This window comes from Orcinus orca, chromosome 14, assembly GCF_937001465.1.
Source record: "Orcinus orca chromosome 14, mOrcOrc1.1, whole genome shotgun sequence".
Lineage (NCBI taxonomy): Eukaryota > Metazoa > Chordata > Mammalia > Artiodactyla > Delphinidae > Orcinus > Orcinus orca.
The window spans coordinates 36,191,732-36,219,153 of record NC_064572.1 but is presented as its reverse complement, the minus strand read 5'-3'; the positions used below and the strand labels follow the sequence as shown (position 1 = coordinate 36,219,153).

General features: G+C 49.6%; 1 long non-coding RNA gene across 4 annotated transcripts in view; it reads left to right on the top strand.

Annotated features, from left to right (window-relative positions):
* Positions 1 to 27,422, top strand: part of LOC117202547 (uncharacterized) — a 213,345-nt gene that overhangs the window by 159,140 nt on the left and 26,783 nt on the right. For all 4 annotated transcript variants that reach the window (XR_004484970.2, XR_004484972.1, XR_007471251.1 and 1 more), the window contains exon 3: positions 21,513 to 21,650. This is a non-coding gene — a long non-coding RNA (uncharacterized LOC117202547). The remainder of the gene's footprint in view (positions 1 to 21,512; positions 21,651 to 27,422) is intronic.

Below are 27,422 nucleotides of genomic sequence, written 5' to 3'. Positions count from 1 at the left end.
ACTATACTTTAAGGTTTAGGTGTTTTTATTGTATCAACCATTCTGTAGTTGAGAATGCAAGGGGAAGAGGAAGATTTAAGAAAGAAAAGACTTTCAATTTCACCCCCACACAGGGTCATCTGATTTTTAGCAAATATTCAGGGAACTAGGTTATAAACACCATGAAGGCAGGAATTTTGGCAGAGAGGGGTCCGTTTTGTTCACTGTTGTATCCCTAGTCCTGAAGATGGTGCTTGGCAATAGTAGATTCTCAGTAACTAAGATTCGAAAGAGTAATTGATTCCATTTATTGATTCCTTGTTTTATTCCAACTACCCCCCTCCAGGAGGGTCCAGCTCTCTTGGGCAATAGGGTAGGTAGAGCATCCAAGCATCAGACTGATACAAGTGCTCTGCAACCAAACTGACTGACAAGCGTCCCTTGGGCCAAAGTTATTTCAGGCAGCCACGCCCATCAATAGAATGGTTAGGACCTTGTGGACATGTGGTCACGTGACATAATTTAGGCTGATTTCACCCCAAGTCAGTGGGAGAAACCATGACCTCTCAAGAGCACACACCCAGTTAAGCTGACATAGCCCTCAAACGCTCCCCCTTTGTGCCTAGCACAGCCCTCTCCCAAGCTCTTACGGTAGTACTAATTGGATGATGTGTCGGTCCATGTCCAAGTACCAATAACTGCACTTACATGTTGCTTTTCTCTTTCTGTGACTCTCTTCTAAGACAGGGAGGAGCTCATGCACAGACAAGCCTCTGTTGGAACCCCTGCTTCATTTGGTCAAACTCCAGCAGGCTCTCAGCTCACCTCACTCTTGAGATGGCAAGGACGTAAACAGTCTGCAGCAATGCCACGCCTTGCTTTGTCTGTACTTCCTCAAGGTCCCAGTGACTTGTATATTTTCCATCAAGTTCACTGACTTCAGATAGTCTGTGTTTATTAACCATTGTGATATATTACCCCTTCAGTAGAATTCATTTCCTTTTGATCACTGTTGCCCACTCATCAGCATTTCTATGCACCGTAAATATCACAGAGCCTCTCGACAGCACCGCGATGTTTGCTGAGCCCCTCAACCTCTCTCTGGGCTGAGGGGCTCTGGATGGCCGTTAACATTGGTGTCCAGTCTCAGCCATGATTTCTGGGTCTCCTGGAGATGTGCTGCCTCATGGGAATGGGGAAGAAGGAAGGACAAGCGTGGTGAGGTCCTGGGAGACTCCCAGTTAATAATGGAGATTCGACACTCACTGCCTTTTTTGGAGTGTCTGCCAAAAGTCATGATGGAGTCAAGATAATCGGCCAGGGAAGCCTCGCAGTGCAAAGGTGCACAGCCATTGGCAGGTCTCTAATGAGACGTATCCGGGAAGAGGATTGTGAGTCCCAAGTTTGCCAATATCTGAAACAGGGAGAGGAATGACAGGATGCTCACAGAAGAGCAATAAAAACGATCGAGCCTCCAGAGAGACTGATTTATGAGCAAGGGTCTAGGAGCTACATACATTTCACTGTGTCCCAGCAGAGCAAGGGAAGGAAGGGGATGGTGGTGGGATTCTTTGCAAAACCAAGCCTGGGAGAGTGGTAGGAATGGAGGTGGACTTTAAAGGGAGGGAAAGGTACTGAGAAACAAGGAGAAGGAATCTGGAGAAAGGGAGTAAAAAATGTAGAGAAGGAAAGAAAGAATTTGGGGGTAAACTATAAGGACTCTTGTGTAGCTATAAGGGTCCTAGGACTAGAGGGGCAGCTGGGGAAGGATTGAGGTTACCAGGGTCAGCGGTGTCATTCAAACGTACATCACCTCTCCGTCAAGGTCAGAGCTGGGGCTCTTCCCAAAACACCTCCCCAATCCCCTGTCCTGGGGACCTCTGCGTCTCCCTTCACTGCGTGGAAGCAGTTACAGAGATGACCGGCCTCCCCCAGACTGTGGGCTGCCTGGGATTCCAGCATCCAGCACAGGGCTTGGCATAGAGCTAGGGGTTCCAGGAAGACTGTGAAATCAAATCCCCAAATTTGGGCTAGAATGGACTGTTCTGGTATAGGGTGGTCTAGAGATGGTTAAATGTGCCTCATTGCCTCCCTTTATTCCCGTCCGAGGAGGCCTCTGGCTGCGGAAACCTCTTTATGTTGCATTTAATAGAAGCAATAGGCTGGTGGGAAATGATGCTCTGAGACCCAGGACTGAGACTTAGAGGAGAAGTATGAGGTTGAACTGTTAGAGAGGTGTCTCCAATTCCACTTCCAAAATTACAGTGTAAAGCTCTTCAAAGAAGAGATGAAATAAGGATAATCATAATAGTCATGGTGAGGTCCTACATTTCTGTACTACTTTCAGGTCACAGAAAGCTTTCACATCCATTAACCATTTGCCCTCGTAACATCCTCGCCTATCTCAGTGGGTTGTCAGGAAAATCAAAGGTTTCCCCCATGAGCTGAGATTACAGGCATGCCCCACTTTAAGCAAATCCTGCTGTGAGCATTTAGGTGAAGAAAGCCTGCTTTGTGGAGGAATTTAACGGCATTATTTTAAATGGTGGGTTCCCCAGCATGTGAAGAAATAAGAGGCAATTTACTAGAATGCGTGATTGATTGACACATACCTTGTTCGGAATGCGCCGCACGCCTTTAGCATCTAATGTGTGCTGAGAGTGGCTATTTGTGTTGGGAAATATGGGAATGAATGTGATGTGGTCAATCCCAAGACAGGAGAAATCTCTGTATCTTGGGGTTCATTTTCCAACCCCTCCTCTGCACACACAGGAGCAACTATTAGGAACTATCTTACCTACCAGAGATGGCCAGGATTGTGTTAAAATGGCGCTCCCTCCCCAAATGGGCCAGAACCCTTCTCTGACACCTTTGATCTAGATCTGGCAAAGAGAGGCAGTTCCCCCACAGTATGGAGGGCTGTTGTGGCCATGCTTGCTGCCCAGTGAAGAGAGGGGGAAAGACCCAGACATAAGAACAGACAGACAAGGGAGGTGGAGAGAGATCAGGTGCCATCTGGTTCTGAGTGTTCTGACCCCGCCTTTCCTGCAGTTCGGTCGTTCAATTCTGCCATCTATGATCCAATCACTTCCACTTCTTTCAATTTAAACTAGTTCAAGTTAGGCTTCTTTCACTTATAATCGAAAGGATCACTAATAGAATCCTTTGCTGAAAGACATAAGATGTACATGCCCAGGGCCTTAGATATTTGCAAAGGCAGTTAAATGTGGTGGTTGAGAGTTTGGGGCTCAAATAACTGAAATAATAAAGACTGGAGATACTCAAAAGCCAACCAAAAAGGGATCAGTTAAATAAATTTTGGTGTATATCTGTACAAGGAAGTACGATGCAGCTGCAGAAAAAAAAAAAAAAGAGTAGCTCTGTATTCTGATATAGAAAGAGCACCAAGTTCTCCTAAGTTAAAAAAGTAAGGTGTACTATGAGGTACTGCCACACACCTGTTAGAATGGCTAAAATAAAAATTCTGACAATATTAAGTGCTGGTGAGGATGCAAAGCAACAGAACTGTCATGAGGAAGGCAAAATGCAACAGCCGATCTGGAACACAGTTTGGCAGTTTCTTACAAACAAAGTCAAACATGCACAAGCCCCATGACCCGGCCATTCTACTCCTGGGTATTCACCCAGGAAAAATGAAAACTTATGCCCATATAGAAACCTATACACAAATGTGAAAACAGCTTTAATTGTAATAGTTACAAATAAAAACAAGCCAAAGATCTTCCACCAGGTCAATGGATAAACTGTGCTGCTATCACCCAATGAAATACTACTCAGCAAGGACAAAGAGTGAACTATTGATACATGCAGCATGTCGGATGCATTTCAAGGGCTTTATCCTGAGTTAAAAAAGCCAAACTCACGGGTCACAGACTATGGATTCCATTTATTATTTATTATTCTTTTTAAACAATTTTTATTGAGGTATAGTTGATTTACAATATGATGTAAGTTTCAGGTATACAGCAGAGTGATTCACAATTTTTAAAGGTTATACTCCATTTATAGTTATTATAAAATGTTGGCTATATTCCCTGTGTATTATTTATTATTATTGAAGTGACAAAACATGGTGGTCGAGAACAACTCAGTGGTTGCCAGCGGTTAGGGTTGGGAGACGTGTGTAAATATAAAGCGGTATTTTGTGGAACTTGTTTGCGGTAATCGAACAGTTCTGAACCCTGATTGAGGTGGTGGTCACACGAATCTACACATGTGATAAAACTTCATAGAGCTATTCACCACGACATAAAAATGTATGGCACCTAAACCTGGTAAGATCCAAATAAGTTTAATTGTATTGTTCCACTGCCAAGTTCTTGGTTTGATAGTTGTGCTATGGTTATTTAAGATATTATCATTGGGGGAAGCTGGGTGAAGGGTACACTGGAATTCTCTGTACTATTTTGGAACTTCTATGTGAGTCTTAAATCATTTAAAAATAAAAATAACAAGGTGCAGAGCAACATGTAAAAGGGAGGGGTAAAATTTGTGTTCGTGTTTGCTTGTATATGCCTAAAGAAACTCTGGAAGTTAAAATAAGAGATGTAGAAGAATAGTTTTGGAGAGGAGGATGGTTGAAGATGCAGGATAATGATGAGAAGGAGGCTTTGCCCTATCTTTTTGATGCTTTCTGTATTTCGAATCATGTTTGTTTTCTTAAGTTTCTTAAAAGTTAAGAAAAGGTGAACACGGGTTTTAGAGTTATGTGTAGCTATGTTTGAATCACAGTTCCAGTGTTTACTGGCTGTGTCACGTTGCAGAACCCAATTTGCCTCTCTGTGATTCAGTTTCCATATCTGTAAAACGGAGACTATTATTATTACAGTCTGTAGTCTATTACTGTACTTATCTCATACAGTTGTTAGGAGGATTAAATGATCTAAAGTATGGAAGATATTTCTACCTGGAACTTTAGTGGTTTGTATTCTTTTCACATATCCCCATTTTGTAGAGAAGGAAGCCAAAGCAGAGAGAGATAAAAGAGCTGATATAAGGTCCCACATTAGTAAACACTGGAGCCTGAACTCAATGCATTCTTGACCTCTATCCTTGACTGCCTCCATTTCCCACTGGGTTTCCACGTGGGAGAAGGAAGGAAGAAGGGAAACCAGTCAGCTCCCAGCACAAATGAGCTCTTCCTTTGAATCTCTTTCTTGTATCCAGATAACAGCTTGAATGTCCCCATCTCAGCAAGCAGCTGCCCTGAGATGGGGTGGGTTGGCCCAGGGCTGCCAGGGTCAGTGTCCCCTGAGTGGCCCAACAGCAGAGATACAGCAGCCATGGAACGTGGCTCCAGAAGACATTTTAATAAAATGCATTGATTTCATATTCTAAATAGTAATTTCTGTTTTGTATTACATGAATGGCTTTCCAGGTACATCTCAAGCTGAGTGCATGTTGGGGTGATGGCTCTCAGGCCTTCTGCTGGGGAAGTGGGATTTGGGGAGCTTGTGCTGCTCCAGCCCTGTCCTCAGGATGGGGGCAGGAGGGAGGGTTGGTCCCCAGAGCACGGGCAGTGCTCTGGGAGAGGAAGAGAGGAAAGGAGGGCCCAGGGCAGGGGTATCAGCAACGTCCATTGCCCCCCTCCAGACAGGAGGTTCAGCTCGGATCATGGTTTGGACTCGTGCAATCCTTTCTTCCTGTCAGACATTGGTTCCTGCCTCTGAATCATGGCCACCATGGACTCTATGTCCCTTCTACTTCTCATCCTCTTTGGCCCTGATCTCAGTTTGGGAAGCTGGAGATGTGGTGAAGGGAACAGAGGGGACAGAGGCTTGGACCGGATGCATGTGTCAGGTTTTAAATTAGGCACTGTGGAGGTAGAAGGAAGAGAATGGGCAAATGCAGAGAGGTTTGGAAGTGCATGATGCTTATTCATTCACTCAGCAGACGTTGTCTGAGCCCTCACTTGGGCCTTTTCTTAGCTGCTCTGGATAGAGAGGTGTATAATCCATGCTTCTCAAGGGGCTCAAATTTTAATAGGGAGACAGATGAGAAGATAAGGACGGCACCTGTGGCAAGGGTGGCAGAGAGAAACGCTGTGGGAGGGAAGGAACCAGGAGGCAGAAGGGTGGGAAACTCTCCTCTCTCAGGGAAGAGACAGGTCCAAACCTCCCACTCACTGGGGGGAAGTAACTGCTTGCTATATAGAGGTTTCAAGATGTTGGCCCATGGACCAAATTCCAGTATGGATATATTTTATCTGGCCCCGTAAAATATGTTAAAATAATAATAAGCTTCCAATTATAAAAACACAGAGATTTTGTACAGAAACCTGGAATTCTGCTCTTGAAGACCCAGCAGTATGGGCTGCTTTCCCAGGTAACAAGGGTCAGCTGGAGCCGAGCCGAGGTTGCCCCTGAGGGAGCGGGCTCCCTGGCCCCCAGTGTCTGCCTTGCGCTGCTGTGTCCCCTGCCTGCAAGCGCTATTAGTTTCCTTCACCTTCCTGACTGGGCTGCCGTCTGAGTTGTGACTGCTGTTCCTGTGAGCCCTGGGCGCTGGCTCCATTCTGGGCCAGGGGGACGGAGGTCTGCCACAGGTCCCCACGCCCTGGGAGCCACTTTGTGCCTCTGACCATCATAAACACTATCCGTGGCCAGGTTGGAAAGATGGGAAGCATCCTTCCAGGCCCAAAGACTCCCCCTTGGTAGGTGCAGAAGCCAATTCAGATTGTTTTCCTTTTCTTATTTGCTCTTCTGAAAAGTCCTCCCAGATCCCCCTTTCTTATTAACAACCTGTACGTCACGCTGTGCTTAAAGTTCAGGGCGCCCTAGGATACGGAGCTGCAATTAATCTCCATCCCCGAGTTCTAGAACACTTAGAGCAATTATAATTTACTGTCGGAAAACCAATTTAGGGAAGCGGTGGTGTTCTCACCCCTGATCAGGGCTCCACCAAATGCCACTTCCTGTCCACGTGCTGCCTGCCGGGAGAGCAAGGCCTTGAGTCCCTGCACTTCTGGGAGGTGACGCCGAGTGGAGGAGGGTGGGGAGAGAAGAGGGAGTGGGTGAGCGCCCACGGGGGGCTCTGCCTTGCAGGACTACCGCCAGCACTGCCTCTGAGCTGGTATTTTCTCCTGGCATTGTCCGCGGTCTTCCATGTCCTAAAGCTGCTTGGTTGGGCAGACGCCATGGCCCATTTCCTCTTTTCTGCCCCCATCCCCTTCCTCAGCCGCTGTCCCTGTTCCCTGGGCTGCACTCAAGCTTTCAGCTCCTCAGACAGAAGTTCCCTTCTTTCTCCTCATTGCTTTTTCGCTCAAGGCCAGATTGTCATATCATCAAAATCACTCTCAGATGACTGGGTCCGATGGACTCACCAGCCAGTTTCCAATTATCATTCAGGGAATGAGAGTCAAATGGCCCGGCTCACGTGGAAATGCACTTCCACACAGGTCAGGCGCACCCCTGGCTGGATGCGGCCGTGTGTTTATGGGCCTGTCTGCCCTGTCACCCATGCCATCTGTAGCCAGGAGCCATGTCCCATTTGTCCACTGGCCCCAGGACACGGCAAGAGGCCTCACACAGGGAGGGCATGTCGTGTCCACAGAGATGGTTAGTTTAACAGAAACGTGCGTAAAGAGTAATGCGTGTGCAAATACAAATAGCCACAGGGGAACAAGCTGATAATGGTCTGTCTTCCTTCCTTCCTTCCTCCCTCCCTCCCTCCCTTCCTCCCTCCCTCCCTTCCTTCCTTCCTTCCTTCCTTCCTTCCTTCCTTCCTTCCTTCAACCTATTTGACCAGCACAAGCACCTGTGCTCAATCTTGGGGATATTGAAGTGAATATATCTTTGTTTCTCATTCCAACTTAAAAGTATCCATAAAACAATGTGTGATAAGTGCCCTCCTAGAGGTTCATTTAAGGTGTTACAGGGGCACACGGGAGGGGCCCCTGACTGTCTGGTGTTAGGAAAGCATCCTAGAGGAGGTGACTCTTGAGTAAGGCCTAGATTATACTGTGTCTGTTTCCTGCACTACACCTGAAAGTGCTTCTAAGTTTATACGTTTATGTGTTTGTGTCCCCAGCAAGGCTGGGGACCCCTTTAAAAAAGGAACCTTGTTTTAGCTACCCTTGAATTCTCACCATCTAGAACAGTGCCTGGCCCACGGGATAATGTGCTCGGTAGATGTTCATTGGATGAATGAGTGAACGAGCATTTTCCAGGTAAGGAAGGTGGGGAAGGGCACGCCAGATGGAAGGAGCATGGATTGGTAGAAGGATGTAGGGCTGGCAGGTTAGTATTGGGGCTGACAGCCTGGAGAGCAGGGTTGGAAGGAAGGGTAGGGAACACCAGGGGAGTAGAGGGGCAGAGACATAGAGAGCAGCTTCCAGGGGTCACACTTGGGTTGGAATTTTCACCAGCACCTCAGCACAGCTCATAGCCAGACACAAAGACCCAGTCCCCCATCGAGGTCTGGACTCGGGCCCCTTCCCCTTATGTGTGCCGCCTGGTTCTCACTGGGGCCTTGCGGGGAGGCCAGTGCAGCCCAGGCCTGCCTGGGCCTCGGTCAAGAAGAGCTAAGGATCCTGGGAGGTGGCTGTGCCCTGAGGGCCTGTAACCATGGTTCCCAGGCCTTTTATATGCCCAGATCCTAGGGTTATGGCAAGGGTCAGCTTGCTGGAGACTCTCAGCCCCTCAGGTAGGGCGGAGGCCACCACTGCACTGCAGCCCTGCAGAGGTGCCCAGCACAGAGCAGGTGCTCCACAGCTATTGGACAAATGAGCTGATGGTTTAGAGCCCCAGGAACTGCCAGTGCCCAGTCCCCAGAGGCCCAGGAGCAGTTAGATAAATACTTCCTGAGCACCTACCAAGAGGCAGCGGTAGTCTGGTAGCCAAGGCCACCCTGGTGACTGGTGGATCTGGTCCTGGCCCCGGGGAGTGCACAGAGGGGGAGGCAGACAGAGAAGGGGAGCACAGGTCTACACACCCCCATGGCTGGAGAACCTATAGCTGCCCCGGTAGCTGGGCAGTGATCCTCTGCCTGGGGCTCCCCGGGGTGCTTTCGGAGGCCCTCACTCGGCTTCTCCTTGCCCTTGTCTTGTCTTCCTGCAGCTCCCATTCCCTCTCCAAGGCCTGGCTCAAACAGCACCTCTTCTAGGAAGTCCTCCTTCACCCCCTTTCCACCTAGGCTTTCCCTTAAACCAGTTCTCACTGGTCTCATATTCTCACTGTTCTCATTGGCTGTACTTGGGGGCTCTGTGCTTATGGAGCATCTGCTGGGTCCAAGGCTGTGTGCTTGGTGGATGTTTGTTGAGTGAATGTCTGACCTGTCAGCACTGGAGAGAACATTCTTCTCTCCTTCATGGAAAGTGCAGACCGGAAATTGAAGGGCTTGGCCCTGTTCGGTGGGCCCCGGCACATAGCAGAGGCACTGCTTTGCTAACGTTAGAGCACTTCTGAATGTGCACGGATACTGCTCAGCCCTGGGTTTGCATGATCTCATTTTATTCTTCCCACAGCCCTGTGATGTGAGGTACTGTTATCATTGTTGTTAGACAAACATGTAAAAGTGGAGGCTCAGTGGCTCAGAAAGGCCAAGACGTGGGCCAGAGGTCACACAGGACCAGCACGGTCCTAAGACGGATGGCTTCGCCTGTGTGTTTGGTTAAGAAGGAGCCTGTGTCCGGCCAAAGGGGACAGAAGAAACCCCGTATCACATTCCAAATACTAAAAGCATCCCCACCTGGGGGACTGTGGACGCACCCAGGCCCTGCTGTAGCTCCCACAGGGTGCTCCCTGGGTGGTGCCTTCTCTTGCGGCTTCTCTGGCTCTGGGGGACTGAGTCACAGGCAGGGCCTCCAATTTGTGCTGCTCTCCCCGCATGCCCTATGTGTGGGTCAGTCTTGGTCACCTGGCTGCCACACTCGCTGAGGTCAGGGAGTGGGCCTGGGCAGCCAGCAGGTGCTTACTAAAGACAGGTGGCTCGGTCTTGTCCTTTATGAAGATTGTCAACCCCCATACACAGCCACCTGCATTTTCCCCTTAGGGCTGATTGTTTATCCATTGTCCACTAGGGAAGGCAGGAAGCCGAGGGCTCATGTCTCAGCACTGCCACTCACTGGCCATGGGACTTTGCCTCTGGGGTCCTCAGATGCCCCAGCTATGAGTGGAAGTAATCAGATGTGTCCTTCAGGGTATGGTGAGGGCTGGAGGAAATGCAGGTGTAACTCTGTGTCTCAGTTTTGGCTGAGCTGCCGGAGGCTGAGGACCAAGCAAGTGATGCTAAGTACCCTCCCATTCCAAAGGGGGCGCTAGACCAGCCGGCTGGGCTTCAAGGGAGCCAGGTGACAGCAACTCACATATAGAAGGGTTAAGGAAGGGGCCAAAAGAAGAGTTCCCTTGGAGGGAAGTGTGGGAGTGCGGGGGTGTTTGTCCTGCCCCTCTCCCCTCTGGCCTGGTGAGAGACTTTCAAGGAGGGTGTGTTAGTCGGGGTCCTCCAGAGAAACAAAACCAATAGGATATCTATATCCGTGTCTATCTGTATCTTTCTCTCTCTCTCTAGATATATCTATATATCTATCTATATACATATATATGTAGAGAGAGCTCTATCTATCTAGAGAGATATAAAAAAAGATTTAATATGGGAATTGGCTCACGTGATTATGGAGTCTGAGCTATTCCACGATATGCTGTCTTCAAACTGGAGACCCAGGAAAGCTGGTGGTATAATTTAGTTAGAATCTGAAGACCTGAGAATTGGGGGGAGGGGTGCTGATGTAAGTCCTGGAGCCCAAAAGGCCCAACAACTTGGAGCTCTGATGTCCAAGGGCAGAAGAAGAGGGATGCCCCAGCTCAAGAAGAGAAAGGGAATTCGCCCCTCCTCTGCCTTTTTGTTCTATTTCAGTCCTCAAGGGATCGGGTGATGCCCACCCACGCCGGTGAGGAGGGATCTTCTTTACTCAATCTACTGATTCAAATGCTAATCTCTTCTGGAAACACCATCACAGACACACCCAGAAATATTGTTTTACCAGCCATCGGGGCATTCCTTAACCCAGTCTAGTTGACACATAAAATTAATTATCACAGAGGGCTTGGCAAGGGTGCCCCAAAGTTTGGGAAGTGTAACGATAGGCATATCTGCAAGGGAGCAGCTGGGTGTGAAGCAACGGAAGGGCCAGTGAGGCATGTACGGAGGGAAGCTGCCTTCTCTCACCGGCAAGGCAACAGGTGAGCACCTGTGTTCTAGGCCGGCTGTGGAACTCTTCCAAAGAAGCAGGCCCAGAGGGCAGCATGGCCTCAGAGGGCCCTCAGATGCCCAAGGCTAAGGAAGGATCTGGAGGTGATGATGCAGAGCTCCTGCCAGGGGACTCATCTGAGAACTTGTGACAGCCCCAGTGAGAAGGAGCTGGATTTTCCCCACCCACCCAGAGAGGACAGCACCGGGTCCAAGGTACCCTGCTCCAGGAGGCTGGGCAGCCTGTTTTTGATCCCCTTTTCCTCTGCGCCTCACCCCAAGAGGTCAGAATCCGAGGTCGTGCATTGGAGGAGGAGGGCAGAGGTCACAGGAGAGGGGACCTCCTCCCTCAAGGCCAGCGGCATCCAGCCCCACTGGAGGAGGGGGGGACAGGCCGGAAAGGGGGTTTGAGTGTGGTCTTAACTGGACCGGAGATTCTAATTAGTGAAATAAGATTCTTTTTGGTTACTCAAGGGACCAGATGACTTTTTATTATCCAAGGGTAACAGGAAGAAGTATGGGACCAACCTGTTGAGATTTCGTTCAACTCAGGGAAAGAAGCACGCCGACCACGTAGGTTTAAATTTTGATGTTTTGTACCTCACGACTTTCTTTGCATTACTTTTGATTTTTAAAAATATTGCATTAAAATGTGATTTATTTTGATCACTGGGATCTTTGGTGCCTTCCTATGTTTTGTTCCCAAGGCCACAAGTGCCTCCCTTGCCTCCCCCTGCTCCCAGCCCTGGAGGGGAGGAAAATTAAGGGTATTCCCAGCTTGTACCCTATGGAGTTTAGCAGGTTCGTTCTAACGCTTAACAAGGATAATACTCTAGCCTGGTGTGCAGCAAAGTAGTGGTAGTACTAGTGATGATGATGATGATGAAGATGACGACAGCAAATGCTTACATAGTGCTTTCTGACTAACCTGTATGGAAGATACCATTTTATCTTCATTTTACAGAAAAGAAAAGTGAGGCTGAGAGAGGTTAGTCAAACTACCGAAGGTCACATAGCAGATACGCAGATCTGGGATCTAAACCTAAACAGTCCAGCTCCAGAGCCCATATGCTGTCTCTTATACGCAAGTGCCTCCCTGAGACATAGTGCCCTTGTTTGGTGTCCTCAGATGCTGCCTGGACTTAAAATCAGAGGCTGGTGGTTCCACTGCAGTTGCTTTCCCAGTTTGCTCTCGTTGGAAATTGATGGTGGAAACCCAACTTGCACCTGGAGTCTGGTTTATCCCCCCAGCCTCTGCCTGTGGATGGTTCAGCTCTGTGGTATGGAGCGCCAGCCCTCGTCTGCCTCCTGGCTCCCAGAGCGCCCCTCCCTGGGTGGCAGAGGCTGAGCCGAGGGCAGGCTCTGGAGCTGGAGACCAAGGCAGCAGCCGGACAAGAGTGATGTCCAAGCTGTGTTGATTTGCAGATGGAAATTTACATACATAATGTAATTTGGGCCAATTGAATTCTCGATTAAGATGGAATCACTTGACAAGCAACGCATAGTCTGGCGGGTGACCGAGGAGACAAGAGGCCCTTGAGATGCCTGTAGCGAAAACATGCTTTTGTTTTTGAAGGAGATGGCCATTTCCAAATTCCTCATTTTAACGACCTCCTCTCCTAAGCCCCCCACTTCCCTCCAGGTCACAGCTGGGATCTGTTGAGATGAAAAACTTTATGGGCAATTAGTGTTTGAATCTGAGGCCAGTAAGCATGTCCGTGGGTGCAGCTGGTGAGATGAGGGGCCAGGACACCTCCTCCACCTGGGGATGCTGTGGGCCTGGGTCTTGGGTCTGAGCTATATAACCTCACACCTATACTAAGTGAGGAAGTGGTGCTGGGTGCATACTGGGGCCATGGGGAGGGGAGAAAAGAGGCTCCCTTGGGGTCACAGGGTTCTGGATTTGAATCCTCATAACCACTTCCTGCTCCGTGACCTTAGGCACATGTTCATTTCTCTGAGCCTCAATTTCATCATCTGTGAAGTGAGGAGAATGTTCCACCATAACCTGTGATGACTGTAATGGGAAAGAAATGTGATAACATTAGAACCTCTAAATTCTTTCAACAATGTTAATTGCAATAATGAAGGGTGACTAAAGCATTGCCATTATGCACAAAACTCTCTGTTCTAGTCCTTATTTTCAGATCTATTAACATAGTAAATCCCTTGCTGCCTCAGGGCCTTTGCACTGGTCATTCTGCCTGTAATTCTGTTCCTCCCTGCTGCATCCCTTTTGCCTGGCAGACCTCTTCTCCTCTTTCCTCAAGCTTTGGCCTAAATTGGCCTTCCCAGGGACTTTTGTCTCCACCCGCAGCCCAGCCTAAGTATTCCCACTCTATGTTTTGAATGTCTTGACCTTTTCTTCTTACACAGTTGTAATTCAGTGTTGTAATTATTCATGTCGCATCAGTGCCCACACCATGCTCTAAGCTCCATCAAGGCAAGGACTGTGTTTGCCTTATTCACTGCTGGAATAGACAGCAGTGTCTGGTCCAAAGTAGACATTCAAAAAATAGGTGCTGTTTATTGGAAAAACACACTCTTTCCCCTTTTTCACCCGGCTAATTCCTGCTAACCCTTTAGGTCTCATCGTACATGTTCCTTCCTCCAGGAAGCCTTCTCAGATGCCCCTGATGTGAGTTAGGTGCCCTTGGCATGTGGTGCTACTGCAGGCCCCAGGATTTGCCTTCCTACAGGATGGCCCCTGGATTGTCACTGTTCATTTACTGATCTCTGTCCTGTACTATACAATAAGTTTCCAAGGTTAGGGCTGGTGTCTTGTTCACCGGGGCCTCCCCAGCACCTAGCTCAGGGTTTGGCATACGGCTTATCATGGAATAAACAAATTGCAGGGCACCCAGTCTGGGCAGAGAGAGCCCACACCGCCTCACACTGTGGCTGTGGACAGCTAAGATCCAACGCAGAGGTTTAAAGAAAGGGAGTGATGAATCCTGTTGAGAAATGGGGCAGGGCTCTCTAAGCTTCTATGGGAAATCTGAGCATGGTCGCCAGGCACAGGAAAGACCCATGCCAGGTGAATCAGGGCTGCCCAAGTCTAAGGAGAGCAGAGTATTGGGTTTCTTCAGGCTTCCTGGAGGAAGCAGACTGAGCTGAAGGCTGGGGGTGGGTGGTGGTACTTGGGACTGATTGATAAGCTGGAGAGAGGGGCCTGGGTTAAAGAAGAGCATCTGGGTGGGGTAGCTGAGAGCCCCTCACTGTGCCCAGGACTGGCCTCCAGGAGATACCTCCTGGGTGCCTTTATCCCACAGGGTCACCAGGCCTGCAGAGGGAGGGGCAGCAGCTGGTGGTGGTGGTAGCTCCTTGCCACCCCTCCCTCTCACACCCCAGGTTAGCAGCCACAAAGATTCTGGTTTCAGGGTTGTCTCTTAGCAACTGGCACCCGGAGTGGCTGCACTGTCACGCTGGGGTAGCAGGGTGCTCACAGGACAGGGAGGCTGGTGCCAGCTTATTGCTAACACTCAGCTGCTCCCAGCCTTGCCGCCCTTCTCCTGTGCGAGGCCCCCACCCAAGGGGTCTGGGTGGCAGTGTGGAGCCCTTGGGGTCCTGCTGGGCTGCTCTGTCCCCATAATCACTTGGACTGCTGCTGCATCACCCAGGGGCTCTTCTTGCCTCAGTTGCCCCACTGCATTCTTTCCTCAGTCTCCTCAGGGCAAAGAGTCTTCACGAGCCCAGGGGACAGAAGCATTTTGCACAAAGTAGGCACTTAATAAATGCTTGTTGAAACCCTCTTTGGAATCCTGAAGCTGCTGTCCTTCACACTTGCTTTCCCGCCCATCTGATTGGGTCAGCCTACAGTCCATGTAGGAACCTAGTAAAAACTCTCAGTAGCTGAGTACAGAGAACAGAGCCCTGTGGCCCTCAGCTAGACACTTTCTTCTACTTGTCGCTGTGAACCCATGTTCAGCAGAGTTCTGGAGTTTCACAGGTTATTGGATAATAACTTGTGCCCAACCCTGTGGCAATAGAGCTCACATCTTTCTGCCTTTTCTAGAATAAAGGGTGGTCTAAGTAGGACACCACCACTCAGGAAACCTTTGGGTCCTGTTGATTTGCTTTTCTCTCCCAGAGCCTCCTGCTACCTTCCGTGGGTCATGGTGTGGGGCTCCTCCTAGAGCTGATCCCATGTGCCACCAACCTCTGTGAAAGACTGGTTACATGCTGGCCTTGGGATGGGTACCTTGGTCCATTTCCAAGGGATACATCTGGGAGAGGAGACAAAGGGAGGGCACAGAGGAGGAGGGCTGCTGGGCCGTTCCGGTCTGTCTGTTGTTCACGCTACTCCTCCGGCCCGCCCGAAACTAGCCTCCTCTTCTTCCCATCCATGCCCCCTCCTCTCCTGAGGCCGTGAGCTCCCGCTGGTCAAGCAGGGCAATCTGTGGCTTAGGTTTCCACTGACCTGTGTTACAGTGAGAGCTGCCACCCGGCTCCCCCGTGGAGCCGGCATGTCCCTTCCCCTCTCCGGGCCTCTGCCCCACTTTATAAAATGAAATGCTCTGAGGTTGATGATATCTAAATGGGTGTTCGGGTGTAAGACGCCCTGCACACAAATGAATGTGCGTTCTCAGCCCGGCTCAGCCACAAACAGTGGGCGTCAGGAAAGTCCCCTCTTCTCTGGCCTTTAGCATCCTCGACTCTAAGGTTCTGGGGTGGGTGGATGGGTGGGTGGGGAGGTGTGTGCAATAAGCTTTAAGGACACTTCTCACTGTTCCTTTTTTGGATTCTACGTATCCTAATATGAGTGACTTAGAAAAAAACTATTTAAAGAAGAATCCCTGAAAATCACTATGCTGTAAGATTTGATTTCTCAGAAATGATCAGGGAGAATGTGGGACGCCTCAAGGTGGGGTGTGTGTGTGTGTGTGTGTGTGTGTGTGTGTGTCTGGGTGTGTGTGTGTGTCTGGGTGTGTCTGTATGTGGGGTTTTTTTTTTTCTTGTTTTACACTCCAGTGAATCCATCTTTGCAGAGAGTATGAAATGAAAACCTGGCACCTTGCAGTAAAATCAGAACTGGCATCATTGTCCTTAAAAAAAATTTTAAAACACAAAAAGGAAGCCTCAGAAAAATTATGACCAGCTGCCTGCTGGATTCACCCTGCCGAGGAAGCACCTTGTGACACAGTTTACGACCCTGAGGATTATGGCGGTCTCGATGCTATCATCTTAATTGCAGGAGCAGGGCTGCAGCCAGCAGGCTCCCCCGAGCCCCCGTGCTCCGGCCCACATGACATGCCCGGCTCTCCATCTGACAATTTTTTTTCTCCACTCTACCTCTCCAAATTACTTTCTGGAGACTACAAGTTTACTGGCTACTGCTGATTGTTTTCTGTTTGATTTTTTTTCTTTCTTTCTTTCTTTCCTAAAATGGCATTGTGGAAACCCAAAGAGTGGTGGCGGAGAGGAGGGCAATTCATTCTTCTGCCTAGAGTCTACTCCCCAGGTTGCAAGAGAGAGTTGGAGAGGGGAACCCTGTCTTTCCAGGCCACGAGCTGGTGAAAATTATGATGGTGTCTGAATGTTTTGGGATCATTGGCCACACCAGGATTTGAACCTCAGCCTTGAGACCAAGGGAGCCCCCAGCACCTCGGGAGCCCAGCATCTTTGGGCGGGAAGGGATGGAGGAGTGTTTCTGGCCTAAGACATCACTGGGCACATGTGCTGGGTGTGGTGTATGCTTCCAGAGATATTGCTTGGAGAGGAACTAAGCAGAGGAGGATGCCCGAAGCTCTGGTCTTGAAACCCAACTTCTAGGTCTGAGCCCCATCTGCACACCTTACTTGCTGTACGACCTTGAGAGATTTACCTTCTCTCTCTGGGTCTCAGTTCCCCATTTGTAAATTTGGACTTGGGATTTGAGCTGGGGTTGCAAACTAGTGGCACGGAGATTTAGCCTGCAGCAGTTGTTTTGTTTGGCCTGAATTGTTCTTTTAAACCAGGAAATATCGTATTTTAAAAAAATCCAAATTAAAATACAAAGACTTATTAAAAAAAGGTTCATGTTCCCCCGTGGCAAAAAATGGCTAGACCTAGAAATCGACAAGCTGATCTTAAATTCATCTGGGTCAAGAGACCCAAAAGAGCCAAAGCAATCTTGAAGGAGAACAAAGTCACAGGACACACACTTCCTGATTTCAAAAGTTACTACAAAACTATAGTAATTAAAACAATGTGGTAGTGGCACAAGGATAGACATATAGATCAATGGGATAGAACTGAGAGTCCAGAAATAAGCCCTCATGTTCATAGTCAAGGGTGCCATTTTCAACTAGGGTGCCAAGATAATAAGATGGGGAAAGGGTAGTCTTTTCAACAAATGGTGGTGGGACGACTGGATATCCACAAGCAAAAGAATGAATTTGGACCCCTACCTCATACGACATATAAAACTTAAGTCAAAATAGATCAATGACCAAATCTAAGAGCTAAAACTACAGAAGTCTTAGAAGAAAATGTAGGTATGGACCTTCCTGACCTTGGACTTGGCAATGGTTTCTTAGATACGACACCAAAGGCATAAGTGACCATGCCCCCCACAATTAGATAAATTGTATTTCATGAAAATTAAAACTGTTGTGCTGCAATGACACCATCAAGAATGTGAAAAGACAACTCACAAAATGGGAAAGATACTTGAGGATCATGTATCTGATGAGGGGCTTGTAATCAGAGTATGTAAACAAGTCTTACAACCCAATAATAAGATAACTCAATTTCAAATGGGCAAAAAAATCTTAATGGACATTTCTTTAAAGAAGATATATAAGCAGCCAATAAACACATGAAGATGTTCAACGTTTTTAGTCATTAGGGAAATGCAAATCAAAATCCTAATGAGATACTACTTCATATCAACTAGGATGGCGATAATCAAAAAGATAAAATAACAAGTGTTGAGGATGTGGAGAAATAGGAACTCTTCTTCATTGCTGGTGGAATGTAAAACAGGCAGCCACCTTGGAATGTAATATGTCTCCACACCCATGTTTATGCTCTTCCCCTCCCCTTCCCTGGAGTGTTTTACTTCCCCATACTCCCTAGTGAGACACTTGTGTCCACAGACTCAGCAGTTGGGCTTATGGGTTCCACTGCACCCTTATGGGTTTAGAGTCAGTGTGTGTGTGTGTGTGTGTGTGTGTGTGTGTGTGTGTGTGAGAGAGAGAGAGAGAGAGAGAGAGATCTGGAAGAAATGAGAGGGGAGGCATTGCGCCGGAGGAATGATCTCTGATTTAGGAGCTAAGAAAGTCTCCCAAACTTCCTCTAGACCACAAACCCAAATGCCTAAACAGGCCAGGCAGGTTTTGGTCATTAGCGAAGCAGGGGGGTTTGATGGGCAACAGCGAGTAGTGGAGTCTATGGCAAACTAGGGAGCATAGGCTCTGTCTAAACGGGAAGCTGCTATTATTTCCTCCCTGTTGATGCTTTGTGAGAAAGTGCCAGAAAGGTTTGATCTTTTAATTTTTCAGGAGGAACTGGAAATCCATATTTGTCTATAAAATGTACTGATCTTAAAAAGCATTGCACAGGACAAATAGAGTTGTGTGATGCTTTTAAAATTTTCAGGTACTGGTCTAGACTACTGGAGGCCTCTTCTCTAGGTGAGGCCACCGGGCATTGGAGGGTCTGAGAACCGGCCTGAACCCAAAGATACCAGCCTGCCACTCCGGGCATCACCTGAGCTTCCCTCCTGGACCCTCCTTGCTGAGGAATAGCAATGACCGGAAGGATGGTAGGCAAGAGGGAAGCCAAGAGAAGGTTCCAGATGATGTGAGTTTTTGAGAAAGAGAGAGAGAGAGAAAGAGAAGGGGGGGAGGATATTGAAACGGAATGGAATGATGTGAAATTGATCTATGTGTGGTGGAAAGAGCACCGACTGGGTTAGGGGTCAAGGGCCCTGTGCCCTCCAATTGGTTAAACTCCAGGTGTTGGGACACAGAGGTAGGTAAGCCATACTTCCTGTCCTATGGTAGGCCTAGTCTCTTATGGTAGAATCGGATGGAAACCAATGCTTATCTTATGTGCCTGTGTAGTACCCTGTTTGTTGCACCATATTCAAGGGCTGCCTCCCAAGGAGGGAGCCACCTATGCTGCCTAGGGCCTGCACGGAGATGGCTCACCATGGAGAAAGGAGGGGACGTTTGAGCTGGGTATAGAAGAATCAGTAGGATCCTGTCATCTAGATAAAGACAAGTAGGAGAAGTATTTTAGGAGTTTAGGAGTTAGTTTAGTTAGTTTAGTATTTTAGGAGTATTTAAGCTATCAAGGCATGTGAAGGCAGGGTCTTCTGGAGTAGTAGTGGGCTTTGTCCAGAGCCGTTGTATTGTGTGGGGTGGAGATATGTATGAAGAGAATCATGGTGGGAGATGAGACCAGAAAGGAACTTGGATCAGATCATAAATGACCTCAGTACTGGGTAAAGGGCTTACCAGTGAAATCATAGGGGTGGGGAGGAGCCATGGCAGGTTTTGAAGTCAGAAAGAGCCATGATATATTCATTCATTCATTCATCAAATATATTTTGAGCACTGAGGACTCAGAGGTGAGCAAAGCATACCAACTCCTGCCTTCATGGAGTTTTTCGTCTGGGGCAGGGGGAGACGAAAATTAATACAAGAATCACCCAAACTCGTTCATCACTTAAGACTATAATAAGAGCAGTGAAGAAAGAGGCGAGGATGCTGTGTCTAAGAGCTGGGAGTGAGGAAGGAGGGGGAGCAGAGGAGGCTGGAAACCCAGGCTGGGTAGACTCAGCCTTGCATACGGGTTTAGATTTTCTTCCAGGTGCCCAATGCCTTTGTACTGCTTTACTCAGGGCAGGACTCAGCTACGACCTTGCTGGGAATGCTGGGCATGCCTCCCACCCCCCAGCCCCCAACCTCCCCCTCCCGGCCTCTGAGTCTTGGATTTCACAACTGTACAATGAACAGGCCACCTCCAAGGCCCCATACAATCTCTCCAATTTTCTCCCTCCCCACTGCTGGCCCCCAGCTCGTTGTCTTAGAAGACGCAGCAGAGTCAATGTCGGTTTCACACGCTGGCTTCTCCCCCTTGTCTCCCTGCCTTCTACTTTGGAAGCTCCCTCTGGCCTCCCGGCTGCTCCTACCCTTTATCGGCTCAGCCTGGAGGGTGGGAGGGTGACACGGAGGTGTCCTCCTGACTGCTGAGGCACAGATCCTGCTGAGGAATGCTCCCCCCACCCCGAGGGCTGAGGAGAGCTTATGTGTTCAGGGGGCCCGGGGAGGCTGGGGCCTGGCTGTGGGCCTGGACACTTGTCTAGAATTGAACCTGACAGGATGTGGGCCACCTGGCGGGGTGGCCAGAAAATTGGCCTGGAGCCAGGGTCCTGGGTTCTAGCTTTGGTCTCTCCCTTGATTCACTGTGTGCCCTGGGTAGTCATGGCCCCCTCAGCCTCAGTTTCCTCAACTGGTAAGATGAAATCGTTGTTCCAGAGAAGTAGTTTTTATTAATAATCTGGATCTCCCTTTTCTTCGAGGAGAATCTTATGTCCTCTCCTGATGTATTGATATAAACCAGATGGAAGCAAAGTCACTCAGCTTTTTGTGATGGCTGAGGGTCTGGGGCCCTGCCCACACAACTGCTCTGACCCCAGGGAGCCCTGGGGTAGACGACCCGGACCGTGTGGTCTCCAGACATGTTGTAATGATGGAGCTGAAGGAGACTCCTGCAACCTTTTCAGGGCTGAAAGTGCTGGGGCTCCGTACCCCGACTGGATGGGTGAGGCCGGGGAGGTCCAGGAGGAGAATAACCCACTGCTGCCCCTGGCCCTCTGCACTTGGTCTGGGGCACACAGTCTGGAGGGGCGTCTGGGAGTCAAGAGAAGGCTCTCTCCACCCACGTGTCTCCCTGGCTCTGCAGGGAATGTTCCGGTTTGTTTGGGCCCGGTCCTGCTTACTTGCTCCCTGGGGCCTCCTTTTGCAGAGGCACCAAGCTTCCTTCTCCCCACCCCCACCCGGCTGGATGGAATGCAGAGGGGAGAACAGCCCAGGCTGAGGCAATGTCTTGAATTATTTTGCAAACACGTTGGGTTCAGCAAAGCCCCACATACATCTTGTCCCCAGCACCCTCTCCCTGGATGTGTGAGCCCATATGTTCCTGGGCAAATGTGCTCCGTCTGCTCAGGCTGCATTTGCAATTAGCTCATCAGGATGCTGTTCTCTAATAGCTCTTTGATGTCCAACGAGCCTCCTAAGCCTGTGTGTTTCCTTTCCTTTGAAGCAGGACATCGTGTTTTGCCAGAAGTCAATGAAACGCCATAGTAGAACAGAACGGTTTAATTCCCTCCTCAGATACAGGGCTGAGGGAGTTCAAACGGACTTCCGCCCACGCCTGCTCCCCGCATCGGCCTGTCAGATGCCCACCTCAGAGGCCTGGTGGAGGCCGCGACCCCTGGAGGCTGGACCTTCCGAGGAGGCTCTGACCACCTTCACCAGGTAATAGCCCAAACCACCTGGCAGCTTGGCCCACCCTTGAGCCTTGGGGCTCCTTCCCTGACTGCACGTCGATTTGCCCATGACCCTGACTCCTTGGTTGGCTCTCACCTTGATTGGCTATTTCCTCTGATATGGACCAGGCATGGGGCTCTGGCCTGGCCCGTGTTCCCCTCTCAGGCTCTGGTGCCCTCTGCACTCCGGTTGGGCTACTTTTGGCTTCAGAACTCCTGTCTCAGCCCTGACAGCTTTTGGTGACCTCACGTATTAAGTGTCTCAGGGAACATGCCCCCAGGGCCAGCTGGGGCCTCAGAGTCAGGCCTGACCCCAAGCGGCCTGGTCTTCCCGTGCTGGTTCTCGTACGGGTGTGAGCACCTGTGTCTCACATGCTGAGTCCATCTGCTGCTGCGGGAACTTCAGAGTCCTGCAAACTTCCCTTCCTTGGTGTTTTGGGAGTTGCTAAGGGTGCGGTTCCTTCCTGCATTTTTTGACGCAACCATCACTGCTGCTCACTAGGCCTGCTAACCGAGCCTTCACTGGGGACCTCCAGCCATACCAGTGCCTGCTGGACTGGGCCGGACCAGTTCTCCTGGCAGAGTGCTGCTTCCTCGTAGCTGGACATGCCCGAACCCGATGCTGGGAGCTGTCCTGGGACCCCCAGAAGACATCCCGGTCCCCCTTATTATCTGCTGCCTGGTTCAGAGCTGGGAGGTTTGGACACAGACCCCTGCACGTTCCTTGTGAAATTAGAAGAAGCATATTCCCTGCCTGGGCGTCATATGGGCTGAGGGGTAGAGAGTTCCATGCAGGGGATTTGAATCCCAGTGAGTTATTCATTCATTGATTAATTCACTCACCAAAACTTGGTTGAGCCCCTATTAGGTGCCTCACCCCGTCTGCCCTCATGGAGCTTATACTCTAGTGGTGGGTACACCCCATTGCACAAATAAACAGGAGGTGTTTATTACTGGACAGGAGAGAGCAAAGCTAGGATGAAAGTATGACCGGGAGCGACCAGAGGCCAGTGTAGGTAGCGTGGTCAAGAACTTCTTTGAGGAAGTGACATTTAAGCTGAGACTCGGATGACGAATAAGAGCCAGCCATGCAAAGCTCCAGAGGGAGAGCGTTTCCAGAGGAGGAAGGAGCGGTGCAGAGGCCGGGGCCGAGGATAAGTCTGGTAGGTTCAGGATCAGAATAGGGCTGGTGTGGCTGAAGCATGGTGAGTGAGAGGGGCAAACAAGATGGGAGATGGTGTGGAGAACTTGGGGGCTGCCAATCACAGACTAGGATGAGAGGTCAGATTTGATTCCAGTGGGAAGGAAAATCCTAGGAGGGCTTGATGACCAGAGAGACTGGGTCAGATACAACCAGGGCATTATCATTTCACTTCTTGAAGTCTCAGTTTTCTCATCTGTAAAATGGGCATAATAATATCTCCTCCATAGGGTGGAATAATGAATGGGGAGAGAGTAGAAGAATAAACTAGATCATGAATTATGTGCTGAGATGAATTGTAACAACGGAAGGTAACTCTTCTTTTTCAGTTTCCAGGAAACCAGGATGAAAACAGAACAGGTTACCTAGTGGTAGGAATCACCCAGCTCAACAGGGGAGACCATTTCTAGCCCTAAGTTTAGAAAGGCATTTACCCCTGAAGGCTTAGATGCCCTATCCCTTATTTTCTACATCATTCCTACGCTCCTGAGACATCCTGATCATCTTTGGCCACTGGTTGGTTTAGGACGGACCTGGGGAGATGGAAATAGGACCCAGGCTACTCCTGGCTTAGCTGTAAACTGCAGACTTACATAGATTTGGAATAGCTGCCAGTGAGCTACTGCCCTCAGCTTTATCTCCCATGGTCTGTGCCCTGGTCAGGGGCTGGTAAGAGGGCCTGGTAACTATCCAGAGAGTCTGGACTGAACCTGGCTCCAGGCACTGGTGTTTACTTCCTCCGGGTTTTCTCATTTGAAACCCACGACTTGTAACTAATCTATGGGTTGTTGGTAAAGATGGAGCAACTTACGATGGTGCAGAGTCGCCGTTGGATGGTAGTCTGACTCCTGCCATGGTTTCCCCTTTATGAGCTGTATGATTGGGGAAGATCACGTTGACCTCCTGGGCTACAGTGTCCCAGTCTGTCACACAGGATCGGGATCTCTTTCAGGAGGGCTGTCGTGAAATCACAGCTAATGCCCCATCAGACCTGGCATGACAGAGCTCTACACCCCATTCTTTTTATTCACGAATGTAGCTGCAGTTGCAGAACCACAGCCAAATTGTGAATTAGTGATACACAGCCTTGTTGGTTCCAAGGATAATCAACTGTTGAATAAGTCTAGATCTTGGCCGGCCAGGTGATGTTTGAGGTAACTGGCAAACGGCTTGAAAAAATGAATGGCTTTAAGGCAACTCCAGACAGCCTTCCCAGGTCCTCCCAGCAGAAGCAGAGGCGGTGGAAGCCCATCCCTATATCCGTGGCTGGGAACCGGGCAGGGAGCCCAGGGGGCAGACATGTGGTTGACTCCTCTCCAGGCCACTTACAGCTGAGGGCACGGGGCCCAGCACAAGTAGATGCTCAACATTCAAACACGAGTCTGTTTACTGCTAGATTCCAATGGTTTTAAGCAAGGCGTGGCTGGGCCTTTAAAAATAAACAAATCAAACGTGCCAATATGCTTTGACAATCTCCTCATTCATGCCTTTTGCTTGGTCCTCTTCTACTGGACCCACTGCTTAGATACTGTCCTTTACTTGCACCCCCTAACACATTCATAGACACTCATACACGTTCTCGCACCCTCACTCACACGCACCCACACACACCCCGCAAGTGTACTCAGAGAACAGCGCTGCAGAGGGACTAAGGGCTCCGTTCGAGCACCTGGAGTTTGATCCTGGTTCTAGCAAGCCATTGCTATGGGACCCTGGGCAAGTAGCTTAACCCCTTTGAGCCCCGTCTGCAAAATGAAGAGAAAAATAACATGTGTAACTCCTGTTGCCAAGAAAGGCATGTAAAGCGGTCGGCGTGGCACCTGGCAGGTAGGAAGCCCTCAGTAAACGCTAGCTGTTCATCCTGCAGTGTCCCCACGTGCACTTACACACCAGCACTCGAGAAAAAGCACATCGAAACACACAGCGAAGAATCGGGGCTTTTCGCCTCTGTGAGCCACTGGGCCAGGAGACAACCAGGGTCTGGGCCCGGTTGTGGGCGGAGGGTGCTGGTCCTTGCTCTTGATCTCGGGTCGGGGTATGGCCTGCTGGGGCCGTGCTGGGCAGGGAGTAGCAAAGGTTTCTATCTGGGAAGAAACGGATGGGAGCCAACAATGGCCTCTCATCCTCTTGTCAGAAGGCTGTGGAATTAAAGCCAGCTGGCTTTTGTCTCTATCAAGTGGTCTTTTATATGGAGAGATAACAAAGGACAATTAATATAGCAACTGGAGCAACCTTTGATGCCCTGGTAATTTCTCTGCCTTACAATTATCGAACAATCAGGGTTTTCCAGGCTCCCAATTAAATCACAGTCGGAAACAGAGACAGGCAGAAAGTGGACATTGCGGCTAGAGGCCACACTGACCCAAGGAAGGACAGCGATCTGGGACTCTAAGGGAATGCCCGGGGTGGGCGTGGTGGCAGAAAGAAGGGTCTGGGTTGAAAAATGAGCCTCCCACCTGGGTGGCAGCTGGACCAGCCTGGGAGAAGAGCAGATGCCATTGCTGATGGAAGGCCTGGGAGGGAGCATCTGGCCCCCGACGCTGGCACACACCTCGGAAAAGCAGGCTCTTGGCACGCCTGCTTGCCCAGGCTGGCACACCCTGGGATCAGGAGCCGGCCCTGTGCTCCATCTGGGGGAATTGGCATTAGCGGAGGCTGGTCCTCTAACTCACAGAGGGGTCGCCTCTGTGCTCACGCAGGCACCAGCCTATTGCACCTCTGAGCTTCCTCCAAGGGCAAAGCACTCGATGATTCAGGTTTAAGTAGCATCAGAGAGAAAGGTCGGTTCTCCCCGAGAAGGCCAGTTCCCTGCCTGGAGCACCCATCGTGATGGGCCCTCCCCAGCTGCTCTGCATCAGGACAGCTGTTCAGGCTGCTCGCAGCTAGGTGCACCTGCCCTGGCTTCAGTCCCCCATTTTGGAAACTGGTCCTCAAAGTTCTCCTCTTCCTCATTCATTGTTAATGTAACCTCTACTGATTCAGCCCCTCTGGGGCGCCGGGCTAGGAACACCACTCACGTTCCCTTATGTGAGCCCTACAACCACCCTTATGAAGTACTTGCTATTGTGTCTGCCTTACGGAAGAGAGAATAGTTTTCCCTGAGGGTACATTACTTACCTACAGCTCTGTTGCTCATAAACGGCACAAACAGAATTCAGACCTATATCTACCTGACTTCAAAGATATAGCCTTAACCACTGGACCACACGGCCTCCCCTCGATTGTTGCAAAATAGACGGGAGCCAAGCTGGCGGCCCAAAGCACAGTCAGCTCACACAGCAGGAAGGGTGTTTGCAATGCTGCCCCTGGCCTGGCCACTGCTGTCACCATACCATCCCTTGAGAAACTTTTAACTATGCCTGTGTCTTTGTGTCACCTGCTTTATGCTCAGAGTCCTGAGTGGGACCATCCTGTTGGCCAATTCTAAACCCCATTCTCCTGTCCTGGAAGCTGAGAAAAGAAATGTCCACTTCCTGGACAATATGAGGGATTTTGAACCCCTGCACCCCACATACTTTGGGCCTCTCTCAAATAGAAATCGGGTTTGGAGGCTGGGAACCAAAAAGAAAAAGTACATTTGTCTAGTTCAGATTCCTAAGAAACGTCATCCCCATCCCCACCCCTTAACACATGGGAAACATGCTGGGATTGATTTGGGATATCTGTGGTCTTGTAGGGGGAGGTGGAAGCACATGCCACATAGCCTCCATCTGAGATCCCATCTTCCTACTTTCCTTTATGGATGGAGATGTTGGGGCCCAGAGAGGTTAATATACCTGCAGGAGGTCACACAGCTGCTTAGTGACATTATAATTATAAATAAAAATTCCACCCATGTATACCAGCTTGGGGTGGCTGGTCTGAATCAGTGAATGTTGTATGAAAGGACTTTTCCTCCTTTCCTCCATCCCTTTCTCTCTGTTTATGTTAACTAGCAAGCCCTGTGATAAATGCTCTGGGGATACAGGTAAGTACGAAACCTGATCTCTGAGCTCAGGGAGCTATCCAAGGACTCCCAGGATTCAGGAAGGGTGAGCAGAGGGTGCCAAGAGCAAGCTCTGCTGGTTTAGACAATGACTTGGGTCTCTTCATCCTCTTGCTTGAGGCCAGGGGACGTCTGAGCTATAAGAAGGCCTCATAAAGTTGTAAGGAAGAATGACAGCAATTTCTCAAGGCTGATTAGGGACAGAGTTGCTGGCAGAAGGTCCATGGGGTGGCACATGGCGCACCTTTGGGCCATGCTGGGGATACGCCAGTCCTTGTCCCACAGAGAAGATCTCTGTTTCCTTGTCTGTGAAGTGAAGACCATGGTCAGACTTCTTTTACAGTGTTTTTTCATGAGGATTAAGTGGTGTATGGTGATTAGAGAGCTTTGTAAATGGTGAAGTGCGTGCACACTTGTTACTAACATTTTGTGAAGCTGGAGGTCCAAGGATGCCAGCTCCTCTGAGACTGATGGAAGTTTGGAGGCCCTGGGGCTCTGAGAAGGCCTGGATTTTAACTCCAAATCTGCCTGGTTTTGCTGCTCTAAGGCAAGAACCTAGAGGAAAGCAAGTGGCA